Raw genomic sequence first — 14,772 nt, 5'->3', positions numbered from 1 at the left:
TCAGTCCAGGAAAGGTCGCATCCACCCTCCCGTTGAGGGGCCGGAAAGGTGAGATTGAGGAGTGAAGATACTGGCACAGAGGGACGACCATACAGCCACGGCCTGGTAAACGGGCCGCCCACTGATCCTTGAGAGGCCCAGGTCTGCATTGCACCAGACTGGGAAGAAGCACACAGCGGCGCAGTGTAGGGTGATCCTGGTGTCAGACTGGCCATGGGACCCCTCCCACTGAAAACACACAAGTGAGTTTCCTGGAAATTAAATTTAGGACATCCCTGAAACAACAGCAAGATAGATAAACAACTGCCATAATGGACTGACAAAGAATCAGGATTAATATAGACTTTGATTTCACACACGTCGGTAGAGGCAGTCAAGTGCACATTGGACTCAAACCCTAATTTCTGAGCGAGACTAGAATATCTTCCTATATCCCCTGGAACAGGGTTGATATCAGAACTGGGGGGAGAAGGCCCCTGCGGTTGGCCCTGGACTGCCTGCTAGACCCGCCCAGTGCCACAGAGCAGAGGTGAGGGGGAATTTATGCCTAATAGACAAAGACACGATAAGGCAAACCCAGAGAGCCAGAAAATTCAAATTAGATATAGTGGGACATGGAGGACGCTGCGATTGGTCAGAAGTCAGAAGTAGAGGAGACACTGGGAATACAAGTGTACACCCAGGGCAAGTAAAAGGATCACACTGAAATCCCTACATGCATTCAACAATGGGGAGGGACAAAGAACCCAATCCTCCTCCAAGACAAGGGAAAATGGACCGCTACACAAAACCTGTCACCCCTCCTGAAACCACTGCCAGACCTGGCTACACTGCTGCATGCAATACAGTCCTCCAGAGTGATAATGGAAGATAAAATAGAGGATGTTCGCTCAGAGGTAACGATGCTTCCCCAGGACTCATGCACCACGGCCTAAAAGTGCCTCATGGAAGCTGAACAGGCACTAAGAGAATTACGCACAGGGGTGACGGAGCTCCATGACACCAGCCAAAATGTTCTCTAGTGCATCAATAATGCTGAAAAGAGGGCCTGGAAAAATAACCTGCGCTTTGTGGGTATCCCAGAGGGACTCAAGAAGGCGAGCGCACCAAACTTCCTGTCCACATGGCTGAAAAACATAATCGCAACAAATTATCTGCTTGTTTTGTGATTCAAAGAGTACATCAGACATTGAATGCAAGACCCCCACCAGGCGCACCCCCCAGGCCAATAACAGCAAGATTTCTTAACTTTCTCGATAGAGACATAATCCTGTGTGAAGCCAGATAACTTGGAGAAATAAGACATGAAAACTGTAAAATAATGATCTTTCCAGACTATAGCCATGAGGTACAGTGCCAACAGCGGACCTTTGACTCAGTGAAAGCCAAACTCAGGGTCCACCAAATACAGTACATGCTCCTGTTCACCGCTAAGCTCAAAGTCATCTTTATGGAACAACACACTTCTTTTAATCTCCGGAAGAGGCCTGACAGGGGTGAAAGAGAGAGGCCGGTCCTGCATCTATCTGGAGGGAGGTGAACCGAAACACTCCCATCTGGCAGACTAATCTCTGGGACCAATGGGAATCCGCGATGAAGACACAAGATGGAACACCGAAGAGGCCAAAACATGAGGGGCAATACATGTCCCCTGCAAAGATCAGGACGGAGTGGAAGAGAACTCAATATAACAGGGAAATCTCCCACACAGAAAATACAAGAGCAACTGATGATTTCAGTCAGAGAGATTCCATCTCGGAATCTGACAACCCCGAGATGTCTTCGGAAAACGAAACTCTACACCCACTAGTCACTGAAATAATAACAATGGAGCATAACATGGAACCGGACCACCCGACACAACACGAGGAAATCATAGGATCAACTCACTCAGGAGATTGAACTGCAACAAATGTTCAGGCCACGGGTAAAACAGCACTAAAAGCAATATATTGTCCGCTACTACCAGAGACTGAAATCCACAGAGGGACCGCTAAGCTGAAAGGTTTCCAGAGAAGACTAAACTGTTTGCATGCTATGAGTGTTTGAATGTGTATTATAACATAGTTGGGAGGGGGACAGACTTCTGCTTCTTCTCTTACACTGGTAACCTAATGGTTTGGAGGTTGAGTGATGTGAGAAGGATGTGGGGGGTGGGGTGGGGGGTTGATTGTGAGGGATGTGTAAGTGTTGTCATACAAGTTCAAATGCAGATTTACTGCACCGGTTTAGATGGACAGTGGCTCTGGCGTTTGAAGGGAAGCTCCAAGTACATGGCACACATACGGTTAGCACGAGTAGGAGATATGCTGCATCCATGTTTGTTTTTCATTTTTTTTTTCTTGTCCTCATTCGCCATTAACCATAGTAAACAGACCGTCTGTACGTACCCCTCCTCAATGACCTGAGATGACATAGGCTCTTTTAACGGATTCTCTCGATACCTACAACCTGTAGGGGTATGTTTCCAGACCGGAAAGTTACTTCCCCTCAAAATAGGGAGGATAGGTATCACTCCAACTTGATCTAGGAAGACCAAGACCATATGGACTCTTTCGGTAACCCATGGAGAGACCCTTCTTGGTCCAAGGAGTGTCCAATTGTCATAATCAACGGACCCGCAAACAAAAAAAATCACTTCCTTTGCAGTAGCAGGTCCCAGTATGCGGTATTTTTTCTACTACAGACTCTGGCCAAATCCATCTTAGATGTTTCATATAAAGAAGTCAGTCAATCTGAATGTTTAGGAGGAACAAGGTCTACCCATTGTTTACAAATTTGTCTTCTTGCCAGTAAGACTGAATAAAATAAAAAAAATCTAGCTGGTCCTACTATATGGCTATTTAGACCAAAGATTAATAACGTTTAGTCCATTTGAATTGGTACTCCCAGGAAACTCTCCATGGTTATCCGTATTTCTTCCCAAAATGCACGATGAAGGGGCAGTCTTTGAACATGTATCAGTTCTAGGCTTCTACCAAACCGCATTTTTTACAGCTTATTTGAGAGCTTTTAAGGATATTTGATAGCCTGAGGGGGGATAGGTATGCTCGATGAGCCGTGAATAGATGGTTCCTCTTCAACCATTCTGGTTCAACTATACTAAAAAGAGTTTTAAAAGATTCCTGCCATAGTTGATCGCACTGTTCATTCAGCATCCATGTTGACCCCCTTAGATAACTCAGCCCTCCCTTGCCTTACGTGGAGCGTGACCAGCCTTGGACACAGTATCAAAAGAGTGTTAGTCTTGTACCACATTAAACGCTTACACTCAGATGTGGTAATGCTCCAGGAGACTCACCTATAAGTACCAAATGTAGGTTCCTGGGGAGAGGAACATATAGGGTGTTGGCCCATGCAAGATATACCACCGGATCTTGAGGAGTAGCGATTATGATAAGAAAGACACTCCCCTTTGAGGTATCACATACATCGGTGGACTCCTGTGGCACATATGCTGGGGTGGCGGGTACTTGGGGCAGAATGAAATTGAACCTGGTCTCAGTCTACGTCCCACCACGAATACAGGCGCACACATTGACTAAAGAGACAGAAGTCCTCCTAGAGGCTCCAGCCTCCCTCCATGTTATTGGAGGCGATTTCAATGATGTAATGGACACGTCCATGGATTGCACCGGGGGTCAGGGCCACTCGGCCACCTCTACCCCACTGGCGCGATTCGCAGACACAGTTGGTCTGGTGGACGTGTGGAGGGCGCAGAACCCACAGATTAAACAATACTCATATTTCTCAGGGGCACATAGGGACTATTTGAGGCCGGACTACATTTTCATCCCCGCAGGAGAACTGGGAGAGGTCCGAGAGACAGACTATTTAGCAAGGAGACTACCCAATCACTCACCATTATGGATACAGGTGGGAGGTAGGGATAGGAAAACACAACCCCAATGGATGCTCACAGCCTGGGACCTACACAAGGGAAATATTATTAGAGGACCAGGTCATTGCTAAGCCAGACCTGCTACTCACCCGACAGCTGTACGCTTTAATACAGGAGTATAGAGACCTGGCACTTGATGCAGCTAGAGACCAACATGTAGCTACCCTTCACCGATTATAGAATGCTGGTGATAAGGCTGGAAAACTATTAGCCTGGATATGTAAAAAAAGAAACAGAGAGCAGGTGGGTCCCGTCCATAGTAGATGTCCAGGGACTGACATATACCACTGATGAGCAGATAGCGACGACGTTCGCCACACACTATAAAGACTTCTATGAGGCTAAACCCCTCTGCAATGCCCCTGAGATAGAGGACAACCTGACCGGAGTACAGACACCGACCCTAGAAGAGACTGAAAAGCAGGAGGTAGAAACAATCTGACACTAAATGAAGTGAAAGCAGCAATATCAAAACTGCATGCAGGCAAGACCCCTGGTCCAAATGGCTTACCAGCCGAGTTATATAAAAGGCGTACAGATTTCCTGTGCACACACCTGCTCAACCTCATCCAGGGAGAGTATGACAAAGGGGCCCTCTCACCATACTTGCATATGGCCACAATAGTAACTATATACAAGGAGGACAAGCCAAGGGATAGATGTGAGTCATACCGCCCAATCCCTCCTGACTGTGAAGGTAAAGGTCCTTGCGACCATTCTGGCCACAAGAATACGGCGCGTCATAATGACACTGTTGGGTTTCGTGCCTGGTAGGGCGACCAGGTGGAACCCTCGCAGAACCCACAACTGGCTAATGGTGACCAGAGATCGAGACACTTCCCATATATCCGTGTCCTTCGAAGCAGAGAAAGTGTTTGATGTGGTACACTGGCCCTTCTTGGATACTACCTTGATTAGGTTTGGATTAGGCACAAAGTTCAGACAGTGGGTCGCGCTGCGGTATAATTCTCCCAGTGCAACTGTACAGGTGAATGGTAGGACTTCTCAGGACTTCCCAGTAGGCCGGGGGACTAGGCAGGGTTGAAGCCTGTCCCCACTGCTGTTTGCTCTGACTGTAGAAAAACTAGCATGTGCCGAGTTAAACAGCACCTGGAGATTCAGGGTTTTAGCAGGAGAAAATATCCCTTTACGCAGAAGATATTTTACTGTATATAACAAAACCCACCAATACAATTCCCATCCTCTTCCAGACTATCGAGGACTATGGACGACAGTCAGGCTAAAAGGTAAATTGGCATATGTCAATGGCATACAGCCCCAGACCACTGAGAGACTGGCCTACCCTGCCAAAAGAACTGAGGGTATCAGAGGAGGGTTTTAAATATCTAGGTATATTCCTTACGATGGATAAGAGACTGTTCCATAAACAAAATGTCCTACGAATACTGAGCAAATTCAAAGACGATGCGGAAAGATGGAAGACTCTAACACTCACAATCATGGGTCACCCAGCAATGTTTAAAATGATCACTTTACCCCAGTTCTTATATGCATTACAGAACACTTACCACCTCCTCCCACGTACAATATTTGGAGAAATTGATGCTGAGTTGCGTTCATTATTGTGGTTGGGGAAACATCCGCGGATCGTGTTACGTACACTGCAATGAAATCCATACAAAGGGGGGGTTGGCAGTACCAGATCTTGAAGCATACTACTGTGCAGAACACCTAATGCCCATCAATGACTGGATACATGTAGCGGGCGACAATCCCACATACAGACTAGAATGGGAAACACTGATGCCACGCACATGTATCCAATACTTGTATGGAGGGAAAGGAAAACAGAGGTTGCTTCTGGCCACACAAAACACCCTTGGGGTATGGGAAAGGTTTCAAGGGTATTAGGATGGGAATGTAAGATTACCAGGGTGAAGCCACTGTGGGAAGGGAATTGGCTAAAGGAATTGAGTAAACTAAAGGGATTCGGCCCTTGAGACACTTTAGGAATCTCGAAGGTGGGGAATATCACGGACAACGGCGCTATAAGAACCTTCTCTGCACCAACTACCAGCTCCACAAATTCAAATTCCTTAAATATGCACAATTACGATACGCATGATTAGTGGAGGGTTTGACTGAGGACAACCTGCCGGAATATGCGCCACTAGAAGGCCAGCTATTACACGAACCACTCACACTCAAAGCAGTATCACTTACAGAAAAAACACTGAACAACAATATACCTGAGAACCTAGATAAGGGTCAAGTGGGAGGGCTAGGTAGGAATACTGGAAAATATAGACTTGGACGCTGCTCTGATGCACCCTAGGGAGGTGGCGATTAGGGCACGTCTGCACCTTATTCAATACAAGATCCTTCACCGGCCCTATTATGATAGGGACAGGCTCCACAGAATAGGACGAGCCAATAACCCAAACTGCCTGAGTTGCCACCAAGGTAAAGGGGGACTTCGATCACACGATAAGGGATTGTCCCACTATGCGTACCTACTGGGAAGGGATTACACAAGATCTCAATGAAGTGCTGCAGGTTTACCTCCCCTTAAAACCGAAATGTATCCTTTTAGGGATAAACAGCGACCTGGATGTTCCAGGACCACAACTACTACACTGCACACTAGGTCTAGTGGTTGCAAAAAGAGATATTGCAAGATAATGGGGTGCACAGGCTGCGCCGATATTACGTGGGTGGAAGGCAGGAATAGACCAATATATGGCATCAGAACGGGTAACGTACAAAAGTAGACAATGCCCTGGGAAGTTCCGTAAGGTGTGGGGCAGCTGGATGCAAATCTATGGGTTGGACTCACTACATATGCCTACACAAGCTACAAATAGGCAAGAATAGAAGACATACTTGATGAATGAGAACGGGATGGGGTTCACTGAAATAAGAAGAACACCGGAAAAGACATGCTTTACCATGAAAATTAATGAGTGTACATGTACAACAAACGGATTGAGATATTTGCAATGTGACTGTCCATCATATGTGCGATGTTATGTTATAAACAAAACTAAACCAATAAAAATATATATATATTTTTTTTTAAAGAAAGTACTATTATGGTTTTCAGTCTTTGAAGGTGGAGATATCAGTGGTAATGTGGGGGGGCAGATTTACGATAGCTTTTAGCGGTAACTGATGGAAAATCAGGCCATTTACGATCTCTAAATAGCCTTTTTACATGTACTAACCCTTTTTTGCAACTCGGTAAACTTTACCCACTCGCAAAATAGGGTTTACGAATCATATTAGGAAAGGGTGTTTCAAGGGCGTCCCTTTCAAAAAGAGAGTCGCAGGGAAATGTGTGAATGTTTTGCAACCGGAATGCAGTTGTAAAAACATTCATATATTACCTACTCCATAAAGGACGTGTGAACCCATTTTCGAATGGAAGGGGTCCCAAAAGGACCCCTTCTCCTTGTGAATGTGGGCACCAAAATATTTTAAGACAGGGCAGTGGTCCCACGGACTACTGTCTACTCGTAAAAAAGAAAAAACGTCAACTTTTCATTTTTCATTTTTTAAATATGTCCCACTTTCCTTTGTGGAAACCGGGCTGTATTTCAAAATAAAAAAATACTTCATTTAAAAAGCAATCACAGACATGGTGGTCTGCGGACCCCCAGCAGGCCACCATCCCTATGATTACAGGCCATTCTTAGTGGGTATCAAATTGTTGCCTACCTCATGAATATTGATGAGATAGGTCATTTGTGACCCCAGTAGGAATTGCTAAATGTGTCTGAGACACAGTAGCACATCGCATTTTGTGAGTCCCAAATTGTGAGTCGCAAAAAATTGCAATTAGAGGCTCTCAGAATTAAATGGTCGTAAATCTGACCCTTGGTGTCTTTGTACTTGAAAATGATTTGCAGGGTGTGGAAGAAATTCATAGAACTAGTGGTGAAGTATCAGTCCTCACAATAAAATCATAAGTCTGTTTCATGTATCAAAGGCGTCCTGTATATATAGTTACAATAACCAAAAGGGAAAGAGAATAGTGTAATAAAAGATATTAAAAAAATTCTATTCCTTACATGATTAATTATATAATTGAACTAATCCCAACTGATTATCTTATTTCATTAAGAGTTGTCACACAAATTCAGATGACAGCAAGGATGCTGCACAAATTGATATTTTCTATGGCATAGACGTATCCAAAGTTTTGTTTATGAAACAGATTAACATGGCTAAAACAGCTTGCAACTGGATATGCAAATAGACTTCTGCAGTCCAAATGTTAGGAATCAGTGAAGTAACCGTGGTTTTAGAAACATAGAAAAGAAAGAACACTTAAAAATTGCATGAGATACTTTCCTACCACCTCAAAGTATTAGGGTGGAGAGTAATTCCCTAGCTGACACTGTATTTAGTAATCAAAGCATTTATCACGTGTTTTTTTCCTGATACTAATCTATGTCTGCCAATTAGCTCCCTATCACCACTATATACCACATCCTTAATCTACTGAATGAACTCAATAGTTCACTCACTCAGTTTGTTGGTCACCTAATATCAGGGTGACTGCTGTACTAGACAGATATATTTACGTCTTTTGAATTCATCTGCTGTTATACTTGCGAATTATATTAAACTCGTGGATGCGTCTTCTGTTCCCAACTTTAGATCTACATTTCTATTTAATTTTAAGCATTTACATTCTGTAATGCTGTTTTTTTCAACCTGTATTACAAATAAGGATCCCTGTTTTCTGTTTTTACTGATTTTTACAGGTAAATACAGACAGAAAACATTTATTTTCTTGTCTGTTTTTATTTTTAAATGTGGATAAAAACGGAAATTGTGTTGCTTTTTGAGTAATTCTAAATACTGTCTGCCAGGCCTATGGCTGTGTGGATTGAAAGGTTAGGGGGCTAAAAAAGAAAAGAATTTTAGTAAAGAGGCTGTAACAGAAGGAGATATGCACAAGGTTGATAATGAAATTTGCATATTTCCTTTTAAGTGCATTGATTTATCTTTTGCAGGAGTTTACAGCATTGACACATGGTAGGCATTCAAGTATGAGTGCATGCATATTTACCGGTAAAATAGATGTGGAAATATACTCTTTCAGCTTCATTTTTCCACAAAACCATAAATAAATATGGATAAATACAGATAAAATTTGCAAAAAATAAATATGGATAAATACAGACGGAAATACCCAAAAAATAAATACCATAAAACCGGAAGCCCTAATTTACAAATAAAAAATAATACTGTGATTATCTCACTGAAATGTTTCCAAAATATAACTGAGCATAATTCATACCAGCAGAAGAGGGTATGCTCTGACTTTCTACATATAGATCATATTAATATTTTGGGCAAATTCACAAAAGCCTTTTATGAGTACACAGAAAACCTGGGTACTAACGAATGTCCACATCTCCTACATCAGCTACCCTCCTGACCTGCCCTTATTTTTATTCACATTAGTTTTCTCCTATGGCAGAAGGATCAATAATTTAAAAAAGTAAAGTCCATAGAGTCTTCAGTTGAGTTAATTCAATTTTGTAATCCTTCCATCTGATCAAGATATGAAATTACAAATTCATTATACTGTTTCATAATAGCTACATCACTCTTCAAACCAATTAGATGTTTTCTTGATTTTACAGTAGATTCATGTTTTGCAGAATATACCACTGTGTGGAGGCTATGAACAGCTCTTCAAACCAATTAAATTATCATTGTTGCTTGATTAAAATAATCAGTTCTCCTGTTAAAATTTCTTCCGCATTCATTTTTACTACCCATGATTATCATAAATTATTGATGAACTGTGGTACCTCTTGTCACAGGATACAACTTGCGCCAGTTACGAGTACAAAATTAGTACTGCAGTAATACTAGCTCACATACTCATAAATGCTTTTCATAGACCTATGACCAGAGATCTCCACATTTCTTACCTCTTCTGTGCAGAGCTCTATGAACACAGAGGTATCTGTTTTAATAGTAAATGTGAGCGGGACAAGGAGGAGTGGATGAAAGATTGAATATAATTACTACAAAAGGAAGGAGCTTAGGGACATGTAAGGGGGGTAGGGAGAGATTGGCAAATACAAAAACACACCTATAAATGAATGAAACAAATGCAGTTCACTAAAGTTACACTAACCTTTATTACAGTAGCACTACTGACAATAAAGGCTCCAATCTACTCCAGGCATGTCTTGGAGTACGTCAAGCACCACACATGGTCAATCACTGGTACTGTAAAACGCTCTCACACAAATCAGTGGAGACAGGGAACAGCATTTACACTAACAACACATAGGAACAATGATAAAATAATGTATTTAGAAATTAAATGTTAACAAATCAATTTCTATTAATAAATGTCAATTGAAAAACGTTTTTGGAATTTTTTTCTATTAAATATATTTTTAAGTAAAATATAAATTTATATACATTATTTAAAAGTTAAAAAATCTAGATTCAATTTTATATTTGGTAATTTTTTTCAATCATTAAATCTATTCAAAATGTATAAATAATAAAATTCACATCTTATAACCAAACTTCCAACTCATTCAATACAATTTACACTCCCAAAAAAAATATAAAATTATAATCTAAGAAAAATATATAATTTAAATGTTATACTTTTCAAAACAAAACATGTTAAATAAAGCTAATTTCTCAAGCACTGTTTCTCTTGGAAAAATTGGGAACAGACATGTGGAGTAGATATCCTGGCATCAGCCCTCAGAAATGTTAGGATTGCCAAGATTATTCCAAATTCCTAAAGGTAAAACTTAGTAACCCACATTTCTATGCACAGTGATAAACGCATGTTTCTGCCCTGAGACTTAACTTGCACACTTCTGCTCACAGATTTGTGCACAAAGGGCATGGTGCCTTATCACAAAGAAATTGTATTTCTAATATTGTCATGTTCGTAGTGATACAAAAGAGGTTGTTATAAAACATATGAACTAGTCACCATTGCTTCGTTCTTAAGATTTTGGCGTAGAAGTTGTAAAGGCTATGTGCAGGTTACAGTTTTCCTGGTTTTGCCAAGGGCAGTATGTCTTTTATTCAATTGATTTTATTTGACTACGCTTTAGGTGAAACTTGACTCTTCTTGGCTTGATTCTTGTCAGTTCCATCCGCTATCTCATCTAGACCTAAAATATTTTCAAGCAGGACTGTTACTTAGTTTTGATTCATGCTGAATTTATATGTCCGACCAAGTCGAAGCAATAAACAAGATCAAATAATGTTCACAAAACACTTTACCTAATATCAAATGATGTAGCTTTAATGTATGTGGGGTCTCAGGTACAAAGGTGTTTTGAATTTGCAAAGCCTGTGACTCAATCAGGCAGTCAATTTGGATTTGTAGATCGCTGCAAATCACCCATGAGGGAATCCAGGAGCTAGGTTCTTCATGAGATCAGTTGAAGAGCTAGGTCTTGAGTCCCTTTCTAAATTCCGTGAGCTAGGAAGTTTTCCGGAAGTGGAGGGGAAGGATGTTCCAGGAATTAGCGAAAAAGTAGGAGAAGGATCGTCATCATAGTTTACTATGTTCCCATTGCCCAATTTTGAGCATTAATGGTAGATACTGAAGGGCTACATGAATCATATTAATGATGATCTGATTGAATGTAAGTCATTTTGAATTATTGATATATGAATAATAATGTGGTGCTGAATTCATGGATGCGAGAAATGATATGGCCCGTATTTAACAATGAAAGTTGTAGTTCATTCTTCGTTGCATTGACAAAATTCATTTATCAAAAAATGAATAATGGATGAGCTCAATGTGGCCGCATCGCAACAAAATATTGTGCTGAGTGAATGAACTTGCCAGATGATTTAATTCAATGCAGTATTACGACTTCTATGTCTACGCAGCCAATCCTTAGCCTGCAATGAAAATTTACTCTCACACGTGCATTCCAAATGAAATTAATTTGGTATATATAAATAAAACGTAGAGATCTATGAAATATTTTGGCTATTTAAATGAATGTATTCAATTGTACAACTGCAAAGTTGTAACTTCTATGTCCATAAACAAAAGACTTTATTTCTATGCAATGGGAGCATGCTTGCTAACTTGACAAAGGCTAAGTTGTAGCTGAAACACGTCGTCCCACTGAGCCAATAAACTGGAGTTTAAGGAGTTGGTGTGCCGCTCTGTGTTTCCCAGTAGAAGAAAACAATATGTAAAATTGAAGATGGTTTCAAAGCCTTCGCTTGCACCAGCATTGCGAGGCTGCGAGTGGCCATCTTGGAAAAGAAGCAAACAGTTCCGCCCCGGCTGCCCACCACTGATCAAGCCAGGATTTCCCATCCTGTTCACACCCTTGCTTTCCAATATGATGCTGTTTGGGAAGAATACACAAAGACCAACTGCCAACTTCACCTTGTCATGTGACCCAAGAAACAGGCTGCAAGTACCAAATGGTTAGGGAAAGAAATTGTAAACTTTCTAAAAGTGGCATTTTCAGTATTGACTTAAACTTGATTTGAGAGTTTTGTCAACATAAAAGTGCATGTACAACTTTTTAAATACAATGGGCCCTGCCCTATGGGCTATTTAGGGTGTACACTACAGGTGATTTATATGTATTAAAAAGGAAGGTTTAGGCTTGGCAAAAGATTTATTTTGCCAAGTCAAAATGGCAGTTTAAAACTTCAAACACAGGTTGCAATGGCTACCTCATTGGGTAACACAATAAGTGCTGAAGGCTTACTAGCAGCATTTACTTTACAGGTCTTAGGTACATGTACTACCACTTTACTAGGGGCTCACAAATGAATTTAATGTGCCAATTGTGTGTACCCCAATGTTGCTATGTTTAAAAGAGACAGTGCAAGCACTTTAGCACTGGTTAGCAGTAGTAAAGTGCACAGATTCCTAAAGCCAAGAAAAAGAAATTCATCAAAAAAAGAGGAGAAAAGGCAAATAGTTTGGGGGAAGATCACCCTAAGGCTGACAGGTCTTAAAAACGTCTCTAAAATTATGTAGCACAAAACTGCATTACAATATCTGCTCATTATTAAAAGATTATGCTAGTATTTGGTTGGGGGAAAAAATGAGTACAGGTTCATTTTTAAACTGGGATATCTAAATTATTGGACTTTGAACTACAGAATTCACTGTGTAATTGATTGGGGGAAGTATGGAATTGAAGGCTGTGAGTATACATTCTTTTAATGTCAATGCCAAAAGCTGATGGTGCTTCCTTTATTTCAATCATCTAAAGCTAAAATGCCACTTGGCCAAAGTGTGGAGCAGAGATAAAAGTCTGCCGGTGTCTGTGGTCCATCATGGGGTTTTCAGAGAAGACACAGCTCATTCCCCATTGAGCGTATGCCCAGGAAGACACTATATTTAAGAAAGGGACACTGGAATTATGTGACAAGGGGAGGACCAAATTATGTAATGGTGTGAACTAAATTATGTAACAAAAAAACAAATTATGAGTCACAATACTGCACAATGTGTTGCAGTATTACTTCATTATTTGAACATTGGTACACCTGTTAACACTACATAGGCAAAGTTTTCACTCTATCAGTATCGGCGTAACACCTAAATACAGCAATGTCCAACTGAATGGTGGCCTGCCACTGCACAGCAAAGGGCATGTTAGTGCGTGCAAAATGTGGGACATTGTTTTAAGTAACTTTTGATCCATTTGCTCTTGAAACTGAATTTCTGTAATAAAATCTGGGAACTGTGCAGAAGATGACAGATAATGTGCAAGTGTGGTGAGTCGGTAATTATGAGCGAAACACTGCAACCTCAGAATGACATAATCTAAGGATGGATTTGAAAGGAACTGTGCTAAAATTTGCACCACATTATGTATAACTTGGTTTCGCACTACGGTTCAGGGTGGATTCGATGGGAAGACCATGTATGACTGTGCCACCAATCAGCAATGCAGACTTTGTTATGAAATTCAAAATATAATTAAATGTACTAGCCAGCAAATCATGTGCTTATTATCTACCTACAACATATCTATTTAAAAAGTGGCTAATCCAACCTTAAGTATGCTTGCACCAAATACGCTGGGACTAGAGGTTGAATAGAAATTTAACTTAGTAAGTTTGAAGATTTTTTAAGGATTTGATCATTCTTAACATATAGATATTTTGGCTGATTTTTGGTTAAAGGAAATTAAGTTAGTAAAGCTCCTGTAGTGCTCATTGTAAACAGGTATATGGTAAAAATTATTATTGCTGGAATTGTGTGCTGAAGCCCACTCAGTTCAATAATAAACATTTCCAGATGGATATTTTGAGATTACATGGTCTAGTATCCTATGGAATAAAAGGAATAGGATATGCAAAGAATACAAATAAATTGAAACCACAGTGTACTTAATGCTTCTCTCCCTATCATTTGAAGATGTGATGTTTTTGTATGTTAAATCCCTTGTTACAAGTTATCACAATTAAGAGTCAGTGATTCATTGAGCTTACATGTAAGCAGATGCTCGAGAGGTAGTTTCTCGTGGATGAGTCTTATGTTGCCAATGTAAAAGGCAAATGCAAGGAAAGGGAGTGAATTATTGTGTTAGATATGATGGTTAAAATGATGATGTTTTAAATATTCACATGACAAGTTAAATCTTCATTGGTTCACTGTGGACAACATAACTAATGTATGATTTGGTCTAGTATGCAGGTTACTTTTAATGTGATAATCTACTCTATGATATTGCAAGGATGAATGATCTGTTTGTTTAAAAACTGACTGCTTGTTGGATTTATTATTTGATTGATCTGGTAGCTCCAATCCTGTTTTGATGAAAACTGAATCTGAAAACAATGTTAAAATATATGCATAGCAGCAAAGGACACCCCAGCAAGTTGATGCCTACTCGTCCAATTTGCTGTGG

At 40.6% G+C, this 14,772-nt stretch overlaps 1 protein-coding gene across 1 annotated transcript in view; it reads left to right on the top strand.

Annotated features, from left to right (window-relative positions):
- VSIG10L2 (V-set and immunoglobulin domain containing 10 like 2) overlaps positions 1–14,772 on the top strand; it is a 247,992-nt gene that overhangs the window by 196,313 nt on the left and 36,907 nt on the right. The gene's annotated exons all lie outside the window — the stretch shown is intronic.

The sequence above is a fragment of the Triturus cristatus genome, chromosome 3_2, assembly GCF_964204655.1.
Source record: "Triturus cristatus chromosome 3_2, aTriCri1.1, whole genome shotgun sequence".
In the NCBI taxonomy this organism is placed as follows: Eukaryota; Metazoa; Chordata; class Amphibia; order Caudata; family Salamandridae; genus Triturus; species Triturus cristatus.
The sequence above is the reverse complement of the archived record's forward strand: the minus strand, read 5'-3'. Positions and strand labels throughout refer to the sequence as shown.